The 15,976-nt window shown below is 40.1% G+C and overlaps 1 protein-coding gene across 2 annotated transcripts in view; it reads left to right on the forward strand.

The window, feature by feature from the left end:
• The window catches only part of HECW2 (HECT, C2 and WW domain containing E3 ubiquitin protein ligase 2), a 147,053-nt gene that overhangs the window by 24,498 nt on the left and 106,579 nt on the right, over nt 1-15,976 (forward strand). Inside the window, exon 1 of one of the 2 annotated variants that reach the window (XM_041403228.1) lies at nt 13,632-13,655. The exons of the other annotated variant lie outside the window; for it this stretch is intronic. The gene's annotated coding sequence lies outside the window, so the exon portion shown is untranslated. Of the gene's footprint in view, nt 1-13,631; nt 13,656-15,976 lie in introns of those variants that run through there. 2 annotated transcript variants of the gene reach the window in all.

A 15,976-nucleotide genomic window follows, 5' to 3' on the forward strand; every position in this document is an offset into this window, starting at 1 on the left:
CAACTATGATTTTATGAGGTTGATGTTAGCTGTAAAATATATCTTGTATTTCCTATCTCACCTACTTCTAGGTTTATCTTTAGCAAAAAGAATGGCATGTTATGAAATGCAGGGTGGCTACACTGTGGTAAACCACCAAAAAAAAAAGCCCCAAAAAACCAACAAAACAAAAAACAACAAACAAAAAAACCCACCAAAAAACAACAACAACAACAACAAAAAAAAAACCCCAACCCTCCAAAAAAGCTCCAAAAACACCCACAGAGCAACTGTTTAATGCCCATGAGAGAGTTGATTGTGTTAAGCTGAATATTCCACTGTCAATCTGTTAATAATGGAAGAGTTTAGTCATAACTGAACTCCAACGAATGATTACCAATTCTAGGTAAGAAGAAATGACCACCTTAGCTATGGCTCTCATGTGTTATGAGCTTAGAATTAGTGGTGCTTACCGGAAATGACACCTTCACCTCGAAAATTTGAAGTGAGTAAAATCATGTTTTGAAGTACATGAAATGTATTTCTGAGCTTGTTTCCTTTGATGATTAAAACAAAGTGAGATCTCAGTTTTGGTAGAGCTTTTTGTCATGAGAATGCTCTTTTATTTGAAAGACCTCAGGCACAATGCATGCTAGGCTCTACCCTGGTGCTGGATAAGCCTTCCCATCTGCTGCTGCTCCCAAGTACTCCAGTGTGGCAGACAGGGTCCTGTTAGCTTCAGCAGGTATGGAGCTTGCCTTTACCTGGTCAGCAGATGTTTGTGTGTGTGCTTGAGTTGACACAGTAAATGTTGGGGGGAAACATTCTCTAGCTGCACTTGGAACTTCAGGAATGATGTTTCACTGGCCACACTGTTTCTGAATAATGCTAAGTTGCATTTTACTGTGTGCTTCACCAAATATAACTGGAAGACATATTTGTGCCTTAGCACAGAAAAGTTTCCTCAGTCTGTATGTAGATTGTAAGAGCTCATGTTATATTTAGATCTGTTTGGTTATTGCTCACTAAATATAGACAATATCCAAAATTATACTTTTTAGCATTAAGGAGTCATGTATTTTTCACTAGTTGCTTTTCTGGTCTCATATGCTTAAATCACTTTATTTCTGTTGCCTGGCTGTATGACACCCTGTGACACCCTCTGCAGCATTTTGTAATCTCCAGGAATTTCAGTGCCTGTTATATCATGCATACTTGATTAAATCCTCCCAGTAGCCTGTAGGTAGCAGAAGGTACTGCCCCTGTGGCTTAAATTTCCAGTAGGCATGCCTGATAAAAAAATAAACATGAACAAACCAACAAAGAACTCCATCAGACATTTCTCAGTGTATCCATCGTAGCTGGATGCTGGTTCAGATGTGGTGCCCATGGCGTAACGCTTTTCCAAGGATGTGGTTAGAGCATAAAGCCCCAGTACCCTTCAGCCCCTGGGACCTGGAGACACCCTGCATTCCCTGTGCACACAAGAGAACAAGTGGGACTCTCAGAAGAGTGAAATGTAAGAATTGCAGGTTCTGATTAGCTCTGAAATGCTGGTGGCATGACATGGAAACGGTTTAATTTTCTGACCCTCACGGTTTAATTTTCTGACCCTCAACGAAGTTCCCTGATGGATCTGTGGCAGTAAATTAGCTCTGAAAAGCTGGTGGCATGACATGGAAACGGTTAAATTTTCTGACCCTCACGGAAGTTCCCTGATGGATCTGTGGCAGTATTTTCTGATCTTTTAATTACCACGTCTCTCCCCCTGCAGAATAGTCTGTCCAACCACTAAGTGTGCTATTAACACTTTTTAACAGCCCATCGATTTGCTTTTGTGTAGCCGCTGCTCCCTGAGCATCCTCTGGGCAGAGCTGAACTCCAGCAGATCAGCATCAGCTCCCCTCGCCTTGATTGCCCTGGGAGAGATGAAGACCGTTCCAGACTGAGTACATCTCATCTTGACATACCCAGGCACGTGCAGCCTCTGGCTGCTCCTGGATGTAGTTCAGGACCTGAGAGGTTTGCTACATCTCTGGGGTTCATAGCAGAGAAAGTAAATTTTAATATTTCATCTTGTGTGGTTATGCAATCCTTCGGGTTTGAAACTTCTTATTGTTGTGTGTGCCTGAGCTTTGTCTTTATTCTGAAATAAGTATTTGCCAGTTTGCAATGAAGTTTGGAGTGTTTCCTAGGATTTTCCCTTTCACCAGAAGTATCAGATGGCATATCTTAACCCTTGTATGCCACTAGCATGCTGTGCCACTCTAGGTGTACCTTTACTAGGTTTTCTATTGCCATTTGCTTCAGGAGCTGAAGCTCTGAAGTAAAGCATGCTGTGCCACTCTAGGTGTTGTAGCTTTACTAGGTTTTCTATTGCCATTTGCTTCAGGAGCTGAAGCTCTGAAGTAAGGTATTCAGGACGACTCACAGTTACAGGGATGATCCAAATTTATACTGCCAATCCACTGCAGTACAGATGGGGGTTGATAACCACCGATTTTGGTGGTAATTATGTAGAAAATGCCAAGTGAAGTAATAGGTTTAAGAAGTTATTTTCATGGAAAGCTGTTGGCATGAGTGTATGTCATGTATATCTGCTCAGAGTTGGTCATGACTTCTGGTCAGCTGCAGTGGGAACCACTTTTGCATCTCTGTTAGGTTGGATACAGTTGTAAAGCATTTTTTTCTTTACTTATGAGAAATTCTAGAAAGTAAGTTTGTATGTTCTATAATTGAAGCTCTTTTTTCTTTTAGACAAGATGCAGCATCTGATGGGATGTTGGCAACAATGGTATATGTTCCTCTGTGATCAAGGAGAAATGGAGTTAAAGTAATTGTGTTAAGGACTTAAGATACATGCTGCTTTGTTTCCTACAGTCAGTGCTAGTGGAAGATGACAAACTAGTGGCTCAATATTGTGACACTTAGATTAACACTTTTGCCATGTGGAGGATGGCTATTAATTTGAAGTTAACTAATAATACAGGCTATGTTGCATTAGTATTAGAGGCTTGCTGAGCTGTTTCCAGCAACTGCTGCTTTTCCAACTGCAGTTGGCATCACTGATGTGTATTGGGGGTATTCTAGTGAAGCCTTTGGAATGAATGGGAGATCTGCTTTCTCAGTGCCCATAAAACTGCTGCCCTTCAACAGCAGACCTGTGTTGTGACCCAGACCTTGGTTGTGACCAATTAGCAAGCGTACCTAAATGCTACCTTATATGGTGTTTGATTTTTTGGAAGGGTTCAGCTTCTGGGTTCAGCATTATTTTTAAATGTCTTTTTCTATTTTACCACTGCTTTCTCTAAAAACTGGTATTCTTTTGCAGTTCCAGCATGCTCCATGAGTTGTTGGTGTTGGCAGCCGTAAGACTTGTTTGTGTGTTAATCTGAGGTTTGTGTTTGCATTACAGAGTGGTGGAGGTGTAGGATTGTTAGTGAAGTACAACAACATCCTCTGCTTGATTGGGCTGCTACTGCAGTTCAGGAAAAACAGCTTAAAAGTGCTGATATGAAACCTGGTGGTGGTTGCCTAAAGCTGAAATTTTTTATTACTGACCTACTGGACTTGCATCACAGGGATAAAACAATTTAATGGTAATAAACAGTAATTTTTCTGTAATCATATGGTCATGTAATTTATTAGGCCAACAATTTTAAAGAATCAAAGTCTCAAACTACATAGAAATCCACCAGCTAGCCAGCAGTGTTGATAGCAGACTTCATTCATATCTTTTCAAATAATGACATTGCAATTTTGGCAAACTGTCAAGTCCAGTCAGTATGTGGGTATTTGTTTTGAGTGATTTCTCTTTAATTCTGCTTAGTAATAACCTACAGCAGAGGTTGGCAGTGGTAATTTGGCACAAGTGGAGGGCTGACACAGAGGCAGTGACATTATCTAACCAGAAAACTGCATTGCATCTTGTTTTTTGGGAAGGTGACCCTGTGAAGTCAACTTCCAAATGCAGGACAATGCAGGGACATTTCTATTAATAAGGAAAAAAACAACCAACCAGTATGGGATTTTTTTTTTACTTTTCGCCCTCCCATTTTCTCATACTTTATTTTGTTTATGTTGTTGGGTTTTGATCATGTTGTATGTAGCTATTTTCAGTCTTTTTTTATGTACATTAAGTCCAAAAAGCAATATTGAGCAACTGGATCCTGGATGGTAGGGGAGGAAGGACAGTGTGTTTGAAGCCCAAAATGCATTTGTGAATAGTAAAGACACCAAAAATCACAAAAGATGTAGATTTCTTTTTGGTTCAGTGGTAAAAGGCTGATTGTTTCTAAAAAATCTGAAAAAATGGGAATTTCTGATTATTGTGAGTATAATGCATCATGAGAAAAACAAAGATAAATCTTGAATGTTTACTAGGCTGAGTGTGGAGAAGGGGGAAAGAAATATAATATTCTGGCTTTCCAATAAATCATGTGAATTTTACTCTGAATTATCAGTTTTAAGTAGCTGTATGTCTATGCAAAGCTCAATCCTAAATTGTCTTCAAAAAGAGCAAGCCAAGGGTATTTGACTGAAAATCACTATCATGTTATTGCACATGTTTTACTGTTCCCCCTGAAAAAAGATTAAAATGGTAATAGGTATGTGATTTAAAACTTCATCCATAAAATGCTGAAAGTTACCTCTGCTGTAATGTGGTTTGGTTTTGCTTTTAAATTAGGAATATATCTGATGTGGATTAAATTACATTTTATAGTTGCACATTGAGAAATAGATTACATTCAAAATCAAACAGAATTAATTTTAAAATACAGATTTCAGAGTAATTTAAGATGGTACTAGGATACAGTGTGCTATGATTTCTTTGTTTCCTTTTGTCATATGGCAATTGGCAACTCAGCTCAATCAAAGCAAGTCCTTTGGTTTAAATACACCAAGGTCACTTTAAAAACATGAAGGCACAACACAACATGTAAAAATAAAAATAAATTCCCCAGCATAAATAAGTGTAGGAAATTTAGGCCTCTAGATGAGATTGTCTGAAGTTCTGTTTATATATTTGGTGGTATGTGTGCTGGGATTTCTTGGCTGTATTTATAAACACTGATTTCAATCTTCTTCCGTTTCCTGGGGCTGGAGCACCTACGCCCTGGGGTGGATGTATATAGAATTGTGGTGTGTTCCTGAGCGTGTACACCCTCCTCCAGAACTAGTGCAGTCTTTATTAACATCCTTTGTTCATCTGTAACATGACTTGATGTTAAAAATGAATGTTAAAATCCAATCCAAAAATTTGATGCATTTGGCTCAATTTTAGATTTCCTTTCTTGGTTTGGGGCCAGACTAATGAGGAAAACACATTTATTCTGAAAATGAAATATTAAGATGAAAAGATAAAGATTTAAGTAGTTACTTCAGGGTTTTTTGGTAAGACTCGTGGCTACATCTGCTGCTGGCTGCTGTTTGTTATCCAGTGCAGGATTCTTCTTGCTAATGGATTCTTTCTAAGCACACAAATTGCAGATGGGGACTGGGCTGCGAGAGACCTGTGCCTGTTGGGAGATGGACGAGCAGACTTTGCTGTACATTCCTGCAAGCCTTATGGCAGAGGGTGGAGCTGTTCAGAATCTTTTATGCCAAGATCCCAGAGGCTGGGGATTTTTGTGGATTGATGGATTAGGGCCAGTGATAGCAATGTAAAAATGTGCAGTGAGAATCCTTTCAGCAATGGTCCATTTCTTCACAGGATGAAGATGAATGAAAATTGTACAGCCTGGAGAAATCCTGTGATACACGGCTCTATTTTTAGCTCTACTTATTAAAAACTCATGCATATTTAATAGTAAAAGTATTAATTCATAATAAGCCTCATCTTTATATAGCCCACTTGGTATTGTTGTCTTTTCATTAATTGTTCATTTAGCTTCTGAAAGATTTCTGCTTCATTTACTGCAGAAACTGAGGAAAGCAGCAAATGCAGCGGTAATCCTACAAAGAGACAAAATGACAGCATGTGCTCATTGTACTAAATAATGAATTGTAAGGTGTACTCACAAGGAGAGAGGCACGGCTGGTGATAGCTTTGGTATCTCTGACTCTTTAATGGTCTGTGCTCTAGCATGAACCATTTCCTCATCTCAAGAGCACAGACCAGACACAGCCAAGTGTGCCCTGGGATGCAATTGCAAGTGACGAAGGCCTGTTCCAGTTACCCCAGGAGTATCTTTGTTGTCAAAGTGGTGCTCCTTAGGACTCTTAACTGGTTTTCTCCTCTCTTGAGTGTGGTTATGGATTGCAAACTGGAAATCAACAAGCTGTTAAGTAGGGGAAGTTTTTTCATTCCATCTCTCTTCCTTTCTAGTTGAGATTTATTGTGTCTCTGGCTCTGAGGCTGTTCCCTGGCATAGCCAGCGTTTCCTTGGAGCTCTTAGCTTTGAGGACAGAGGGAATTTGTATAGCGTAGAATATGTCAAAGTGTCCTGCTGATGTCTTGCTGCACCTCAACAAATGCAGGCATCCTCTGTTAATAACCTGCTGGTATAAATTAAGCAATCTGTCTCACACAGTGTGGAAAAGATTTTATCCAGGGCACAGTAACTACTTACCAAACTGACTTCTTTTTACTGAAATGATGAAGTGCTCTGTTTTTTGAATTATCCAGCTAAAATGTTTCCTTAAAATTATTTTAGTGTTTAAAAAAAATAGTAAAGCAGCTGGTGCATAAGAGTTCTGACACAGTGTTTCAAGCATGAATTTCTGACCTAAAACATATTTTGGAGGAAAATGTGAAGTAGGACATAAAACTCCAAGCTCCATTCTTTAAAACAAGTTATTAGACTTCAGAATGTTGTGCTATTCTGTGGTTTGTAAATGACAAAACTGTTGCTGTTAAGCAACAGAACTGTTTTGGTTTAGAGCTGAAGTGTTTTGAGTATTAAAAGTGATTTATTCTGTAAGCAGAGAGGATGGTATCATCAACACTTTCATATACAACCCTGCTGACTTTCTGCCTGGATTTCTTTAGGTTAAAGATCAGCATATTTGTTTAATACAGACAAACAACTTGGGATTTTTTTCTTATTGTGGGCTCTTTTTCTGTGGATTATAAGGAACTGATTTAAAGAAGGTTGAGCAGGTGTTTTGTGGAGGAGGAGTCTTCAGGGCTTTCTGTCTGTAGTTTCTGCAAAGACTGCATTCATAGCCATTTGATTCTCTGCAATATTTCTAACTTAATACACTGGACACCTTAAGTTGAACTCGAAAAGCTGTATATGAGAAACATAATATGGACATGTTTTTGGTAATGGCACCTCCTCCTTAAGGAGAAAACATACTTGGGACAGTAAGCAGGCAAAAGCCATTGCTTTTGAGCTGGTATGACCATCAATTCTTCTCCTCTTAGTGTCAGGGATGCCTTTGGTAGATGTTTGCTTAGTAGAGATTCATTCAAAAAGCTTCATTAAACTATAGACAAGCAGAAATGTTCTCATGTTTTAATTCAGCCAAAGAGTCTCCTCAGATCCTTATGGAAATGCAGGCTTTGTGGGGGCAAGATTATAACTGGCAAAATGATCTAAATTGAAATACCAAAAGGGTAAAAGGGGCAGAAGGATGGAAATTCACATTTATACAGACAGCATTTAAATTCACTCCAGCAAAATTTGTCATTTCTTAAAAATAATTGTTTCCTGTTTTCCTCATCTACTGATTGTATCTACAGTTTATTTATATGACTTAGGTACACAAAGCTTTGGGTTGGTTTTGTTTTTAATTTTCCTTTGTTCTTTAAGGAGACCAATTGAGTCTTTTTTAAACATCTTCCACACCCACATTATGATCGGTTTTACCAGGCTGGAACTTGAAAAAATAGAGAATCAGGGAAATTGCTTTGCTATGGACTGATGGGCACTCTTTTTTATGCTACTTTTAGTCTACCAACACGTTTCAGTTACAGAATTCTTGAATTTGCAGTCAGTTGATGCATGTTTTGCACAAAGAAATGCCTTTTTTCAAGTTGATAATACCCCTTTGTGACAAAACTGAATAAATAGCATCATGAATTGAAGCGTGTGCTGCTTTGAGGGAAACAGCATTCCTGTGTTCCCTGGTAACGCCAGAATCTCTATGTGAGAGATGTACCTGATCTGTGGTGGTTTGTTACCATTTCAGTGGGTGAAATCAATTTTATGTGGCAGAAAATTGAGCTCAAACAGATTTGAAAATGGGAATGACTGTATTGGATTTGGGCTTGCCTGGGTGGAACAATGAATGTTCATTCATATTCATTGTATGTTCCAAGGACTTCCATCAGCATAGAATGGATTTCCAGTTAAAACTTGAATTAAATTGAATGTACAGAAATGCTTGTTGCATATCTAAATATAAATACACCACGTTCTAATAACTGCCAAGTAAATACTTAAATCAGGCTCTGTTAAGTATCTCTAAAATACAGATGTCTAAAATACAAAATGTCATTCGGGGATGTGACACTCATTGAATAGTTTCTACTTGGGTACTGGTTGCAGAGACTTGGAATGAAACTGCAGAACTACTCTCATAGTAAGCAGTAAATAATTGTACTACTTCTTCTGTCAAGTGCATTATTTTATAAATGGCTTTTTGAATTGTGGCTTTTTTGGCCTGGCAGATTTCCTTTCTTTTTTCAAAGGAATACATCTTTTCTTTTCTGTCAAGATTTTTGGCATTGTACTGTTTCTTCTGGTTCCATGTTTATTTCCTTTCCTGAACAGGCAAATGCTAAGTTTTTATTTTCTGCAGAAGTTCTGTGTTTTGGTCTTTACTGTCTCTTGTGAAAAAGCCTTAGGAGAAAACTTATAATTGGATTACTGTGGGCTGTTTCTGCTGATGTTCTGGAAGTCCTAAAGACAGGAGGGATTTCAAGAGAGTTGAATGGGTTACCCTTTTTTTTTTGTTTTGTTTTGTTATTTATAGGTTCCTGCAAGCTTTCACATATGTAAGTATGAGCATATATTATAGTTTAGTCCCAGAATAATTGAATTCTAATTTTCCTATCCTGTGACAAAGTAGCTTCTCATAGAGAATATAGTCTGTCTTTCTAGTATGGATATTTGAAGGGGGCTGTATTTTAGGTGGATTATGTGACCTGGCATCAGAAGTCTAAACTGAGAGCAGCTGCACTGGTACTTGAAAGGAAATTCTCGAATGCAACCAATCAATGGCAACTAGCAGCAGCTATAGCTGTGTCATGGGCACTCAAGAGCAAAGCCTGGCAGTGGGGATTCTGGTTTTAAAGTTTCTGTAGAGTACCATTGCATTGTGAATTACCCAAGGCCACAGTTCACAATACGCAGAGTTTTAAGGGCTGCGTGGCTGTACCTCAAGTCTCTGCCTCAGCTGTGAACTCCACTCTGAGGAGTGGTGCTGCAGGTAAGATTACTGAAATAAACAAACTTGGTTACAGTAGTTGCCACACCAGGAGGAGGTTAAGGAGGGCATATAATACATATGGAACATGGTCTGTTGGCTATGAAATTGCCCTATGATCTGCAGCAGAAGGGATTAGATGAACCCTCTGGAACCCCTTCCTTGCAATTACAGATAGGTTATCCAGGCACTCAGTGTTCAACTCCACAGTTAACTTGAAATGTTTTAGGGCTTCTTACTCCACCTGAGTTGTGGGGACAGTATTGGGGGACATCCTTGACAACAAAGTACATCAGTAAATACCCTCCAAAACTGGGCTAAGTGTAGGGTGCTGGGCTATGCATGCGTGTATGGATGTGTGCACTGGTCTCTGGGCACATATTTATGACTTTCACTCTTTTGACCTTTTTGTGCTGTACACCAGTTTGCTCCATGCTGAAGCTTTTGCCTGGTAATTAATGCAGTAAGTTATACTGCAAGTCCAGTGCCTGGTGGGCTGCTGGGCAGGGTGTGTGGACCTGTCAGAAATATGCACAACCCTTCAGACTTCTGGCCATGACATCAGGCTTGAGCAGGAACTCCTGCCTGCTGTAAGGAAGTTGCTGTTGTTGGGTAGACAGTGGAAGCCCTACTCAAGCAGCTAAGGTCATATGAGAGTGACATTTGTTTCTGGGTAGATACAAGGTAGGACTCACTTTACAAATGAACTGTACAGAAATCTATTAAAAATAGATACTCTCTTACATACTGAATGAATTGAGCCATTCTCTGGCCAAATAATGAATGGACTGTTTTCTTAAAGTGTATGTTTATGCTGAACTATATGTTTTTCCCTTAGGGTAGATTTTCAGCCAGTCTAAATTATATGGTGGTTTTGTAATCTGAGCTGATGTTTAACATCTGAGCTGAGTCACCAGGTTTGAGTCCAAAGCAGACTGGAGATGCATGCACACGTTCTTTCCTTTTTTCCTCCCTCTCCTGAACAGCAACAGCCTTGTCAAATTGCAGTGCAGTAATTTTTAGCTTTACTTTAAAACATGAATCCAGTTTCCAGAAGTTTCTAGTTGTGGTTTCCCAGCAGTGAGTTCAGAGGATGAGTTAGCAGACTGAAGGCAGAGTTTTTCAGCACCGTTCACTCCCCGCATGGCTCAAAGCAGAGTAGCAAGGCAAAAGGACATCCCAACAAAATTCTGTCCTCTTTTGCTCAGGCTGGAGTAACTGCAGTTTCTCCACAGATAGGGAGAGAGTGGTTTTGGTCCTCTGAGCGATTTTTTGGAGGACCTCTGCCCCTGCCCCTAAGGAGGCCAGCTCCCTGGCACAGCCAGCACAGTGTCAGGCATGTCATTCAGTCTGGCACTCCTGTGGGGATACTTTGAATGGAAAAGTCAAAACATCTCTCTTGGGAGAAGATCTACAAACTGCTGTGTCTTTCAAGATGCTTAAGCTGACCTTCTTGGCAATTTTTTTGATTAAAAAGGAAATCTGGTTGAAAGATTGTGCACATATGGGTTTGTTTCTGGAACCTGGGAAATATTATTAAGTTCTTTCATCATCATTGCTTCAGGCTAAGCCGCTTCTAAGGGTATCCAGTAATTGTCCTACTATGAAAGTTTGGGGGGCTTTGTTGAAGGAGGAAATAAGCAGGTCAGCAGAAAAATAATTTTTTTGAATTTAACTTGTCTCTGTGCTTCTGGAAAGAACAAGTTCTATTTCTTGACAGTTACTATCCAATTAATTTAAAGCTGAATTAAAGCAACTTTTAATTTTATTCCATTTAAAAAGAGAGATATGAAAGAACATTTAAGTATTTCAGCTGTAACTAAGTCCTATGTCAGCTCTGATGGTTGCTTCCAGTAATTTTTAATATCTTTCAAGACCTCCCCAAATAAAAGTAATATCCAGAACTAGCTGTTGAGGGAAAAACAGTGAATACAAATTTACTGTCGAATGTGTAAAGTACAAGAAATGGAGTGAAAAAAGAGAGACTTCTTCTTTCCCTTTTAATATTTCTGATATATCCTGAGTATCCTTGTAATTAAAAAGAAAAATGGTGTCAGAAGTGTAATGATTTGATTTTTCCAGTTTATGACATCTCTCTTTTGATTTTTATCAGATTATATCAGATTTTATGTCTCTAGGTTTGGAATGATCACTTCTTGCCCTGGACTTGTTTGTCTCATCTACCCGCATAAATAATTATTTAAAACATGCAGACCTAATGAGCACTCAGGCATTCTAGGTAGCAATACTGAACAGTTAGGACTATATTTTAGCTAAAGGATCTCATTCCTTTCTGCCTGCTGTTGATGCTCAGAACCGTGCAATTATGTAATATGATGGTAGTTGTATTTTTTAAATACTGAATTTCATGACCTACTGGAATAAAATTAAATTTCTACTATATGATACAAGTTTATTAATTAATGAACTAAATAATCTCAAAGACTTAGGATATAGTCATGATCATGTAAGTGAAAAGGCTTTATTACCCTCTCTTTGTTAATCAGTGGAGAAAAATAGAGATCCTAAAGAAGTGATTTTTCTTGGCTCTTGAATACTGTGACAGCTTTTATATTCTTCTTTATCTTGGTGATAGAATAGGAAGCATCCAAATGTGTTAGCTTAACTTGGATCTGACAGAATGTTCGCTAATGGAGAAAAATCCTGCTAATCAGTGAAATACCTTCTAAGACAAATTCCATTATGTGGAATGCAGAAAACTTGATGAGTAGAAATTCTTGGAAATACTCCAGCAGGAATGACAAGAAAATGACATCTGGGCAGAAGGATGAAGCTTTTCTCTCATTTTTGTCTGCAGAGAAAAGGATGCCTCATGCCAGCTTTATCTGATTTTATTATTTTGTTGTGTTACTTTATTTTTTTTTTTAATTTTTCATAGGCCAAATCTGCTATCTGAAATAGCAGAATACAGGCCTGAAAGGAAGCTATTGAGTTAAAAGAGCTATCCAGTTAATCCCTTTGTTTCAGGCCAAATCAGCTCCTGATGATCATGCTGAGTAAGTAGCTGGTGAGTTTTACTGGGAAGGGCCCATCTGTCCTGCTGGCAGAGGTGCACAGCAGCTCTAGAGGAGAGAAAAGCTCTTCAGTGCTGAAGCAGGGTAAGTGCAGAGTGGTGAAGCATATGAGTGAGTCATGGTTAACCATCACCCAGCTGCACAGGCAGCTTTTGCAGCAGACAGTGAATTCTGACTATTCTGCTTTTGCCAGAGTTTCTAGCAGCCTTGAAGCCAGTACAGGGACTGGAGGAGTCCTACCTTATCCCAGAAAATATGCTAATTTTGAGTTCTGTGCAGAGAAGGATCTCCAAATTCTAAATTTATTCAAGAAGCATTTTCTCAGCCACTTTTAGCTCAGACAGATGGTCAGTTTGAACCTTATACTGTAGCATCTATAAATCTTTGTACTGAACAAAGCAGTGTCACGCAGTGTGTAATTGGAAAACCAGCATGTTTTCTGTTCTTTGTATTCTTAATGTGTTCTTCAGCCTGTATAATTATGGGGATTGCTTATCTCAGCATGGGAGAGACATTTGAGAGATACATACCAAGCACGATCTGGATGTGTCCAAAGGAGAGCAAGGGAGCTGGTGAAGGTCCTGTGAGGAGCGGCTGAGGGAGCTGGGGGTGTTTAGCCTGGAGTAAAAGAGGCTCAGGGGAACCTTAAGGCTCTCCACAACTTCCTGGAAGTAGCTGGCTGTCAGTCTGTTCTCCCAGGTAACAGGACCAGAGGAAACGGCCTCAAGCTGCCCCTGGGGAGGTTTGCATTGGGAAAATTTCTTCAGCAGAGGATCTGTCAGACGTTGACAGTGGTGAACCGGTGTTATGTTAGTGGTTGGGCTGGATGTTGGTAAAGGTCTTTTTCAGCCGGAGTGATTCAGTGATCCCGTGAGCGGGGGCCATTTGGGTGTCAGTCGGGCAGGCCGGTGTCTCCTGCCCGCGTGTCACACAGCAGCAGGGCCGCCGTGTGCGGAGCGCTGCCCAGGGCAGGGAGCCCCGGCGTGCAGCGCCCAGGGCCGGCCCCCCGCCCGGCGCGGTGACCGCAGGGTGCCGCGGGTTAATGGGCGCGACCCAGCAGCGCCCTGAGCCCCGCGGAGCGCCGGCCGGGCCCGCTGGGCCCGGGTCAGCGCTCGGGGCCGGGGCCAGCCCTGCGGAGCTGCTGCACTCTGAGTGCTGTGCGAAGAGGCTGGGAGCAGCACCCGTCAGCCACATCAAAGAGCGCCGCGTAAACAAGAAATGAGTCACTGGTAGGAATAAGATAAACAGGGCAGCATGTGAACTCAGGTTTGTTTTGCATGGTGGGGTGGGATTTTTTTTTTTTTGTTATTCCTGTGCTGGAATTCTTGGACTTCCATTCATGGATTTATTTAAACTGTTGAGTATTTGACTGTGTGAAATGGCCTGACATTTCTTTTCAATCTCCTTTAGTGAAGAAGGTCGGGCAAGAGGATTTTTCCTATCTATGTGTTGTGTATTAAGTGGAACTATTTCCCAGCTCTAGTCCCTCTATGATTAGTAATTGGGGAGTATATTTAGATAGAAATAATCCTGAGCTTGGACCACTTAGAGATTAAGAGGAAATCAGTTCTAGTTCTCTCTAAGCTTCTTGTCAAGTACTGAAGAAAACGCTGTGATATGGATTAGTAGCTTTGATACAGGTTTCCCTTTTCAGCTGAAATAGTTTGCTAAAGATGGTATCTGCTGGTTTCCTGAATGCCTGTGTTTTCCCATGCTTCTAATTCAAACTGAACATTTCTGTTTGCCTTCATGAAACAAGATGCCTGGCTAGCTTGGTGTGATACTCACTGACATCACTGCTCTGATCGTGTTCAGCCTGATGAACTGAACCTTCATGGCAGGGCAGGTGCACACAGCTAATCCTGGGCATTGTCTTTAGAGCACAGTCTGGGTGCAAATGCTGTTTCAGTGGTGCTTGGCAGGAACTGAAGGTGGGAGGATAATTCTTATTTTCAGTCTGTGGTAGGATTATGTGTTAATGTTAATGTTAGTTATTAGTGACAGACATCAGGAATTGTTAACCCAATGAACTAATTTCTTTTGTAGGCAGGAAGATGCTTTGTAAGGTTTTCCTCTTTTCTCAGGTGGAAATTAGTGAAGTAGTGGCTCTTTTTGCCCTTCTATAGCTTCTTATGGGTTGGGTTTTATGGCAATCCTATTTTCCCCTTTGAGTGTTGTATTTCTGTCTTTACAAATATTCTTAATTAATCTCACTGTGAGATACTACATAGCAGAGTACTATCTGACATGAGGGCCCCTTTGAGGGCCCCTTTACAACCGCTTTTAATGATTTAGAAGATGCTGTAAAAACTTATGAGTCCTGAATTGTTGGAGGGGTTGATTTTTGTTTTTTTTTGTTTTTTTTTTTTTTTTTTACCTGCAATAGTAGATATTTTCCCCTTTTACATATGAGTGTTGTATTTCTGTCTTTACAAATATTCTTAATTAATCTCACTGTGAGATACTACATAGCAGAGTACTATCTGACATGAGGGCCCCTTTGAGGGCCCCTTTACAACCGCTTTTAATGATTTAGAAGATGCTGTAAAAACTTATGAGTCCTGAATTGTTGGAGGGGTTGATTTTTGGTTTTTTTTTTGTTTTTTTTTTTTTTTTTACCTGCAATAGTAGCTCATTTACATGTGAGTTTAACTTGTTGGTTGCAAATTGATTTCGGTGGCTTTATGTGGTTTGTTTGGATCACACTTGGAATTATGAATGGGATCAAACGAGTTACCCAGTGTTTAAAATTGTGGTTTCCTTTACTTTCGGAAGCTGATGTGTTTCACCAGAGTGATAGCCATTGGGACTTAGGAAATGGACTGTTGCAAAGGAGTTAATGTTTTTCTCAGGCTATTTTTGTCGCTCAACCTGTGGCATAGTCCTGGCTAGTACAAGTTAATTCTCATGTGTCCTTAATCATAGATGAGTTTGTCCATCTGCCACATATAAATTTTCAATATGTTCCAACAAATGTCAGTTCTGCCCTAGGTACAGTGTAAGACTCTGCAGCTGAAGGAAATTTCTTCATCCCTCCTATTAAAACTTGGTCTTTAACCTATAGTCTGCCTGCACGACACTTATTTTGCAGTGATTTTACTGCCATAAAACCAGTGCATACAGTAGTTCAAAAAGACATAAATCTATGGCTGTGGGGCAGAAGACAAACTTAATAGCTCTCTGTCAGCCTGTTAGTTAATACTGCCTGATCTGGTGCTGAGGGCTGTGGTTCCCAGGCAGGAGCACGAGCTGCTTGCTGTCGTGGGCAGCCCCAGGAGCAAATCGGGACCTCCTGACCCAGGGGCAGAACTCTGTCAGGGTGACATTTAACACTTAAATGTAGTGTGTGCTGTCACATCACAGGCTGTTTCTTGCCAGCCTTTCTTGTCTCAAAGCACTCTGTGATTTTCAGGTCTAGTGAATAAGCTGATCCCTGTGTGTAGGGAAGGTGGTGGCTGTTTCTTGTCTCAAAGCACTCTGTGATTTTCAGGTCTAGTGAATAATACTTTGCATCAAGAAATGAGATACTAACTTCCCTGATTCTCATTTAAAAAGTCCCTTTTTTTGTACTGAAGTTTCCCTTTTCT

Source organism: Onychostruthus taczanowskii, unplaced genomic scaffold (assembly GCF_017590055.1).
Source record: "Onychostruthus taczanowskii isolate IOZ18803 unplaced genomic scaffold, ASM1759005v1 scaffold20, whole genome shotgun sequence".
Taxonomy (NCBI): Eukaryota; Metazoa; Chordata; class Aves; order Passeriformes; family Passeridae; genus Onychostruthus; species Onychostruthus taczanowskii.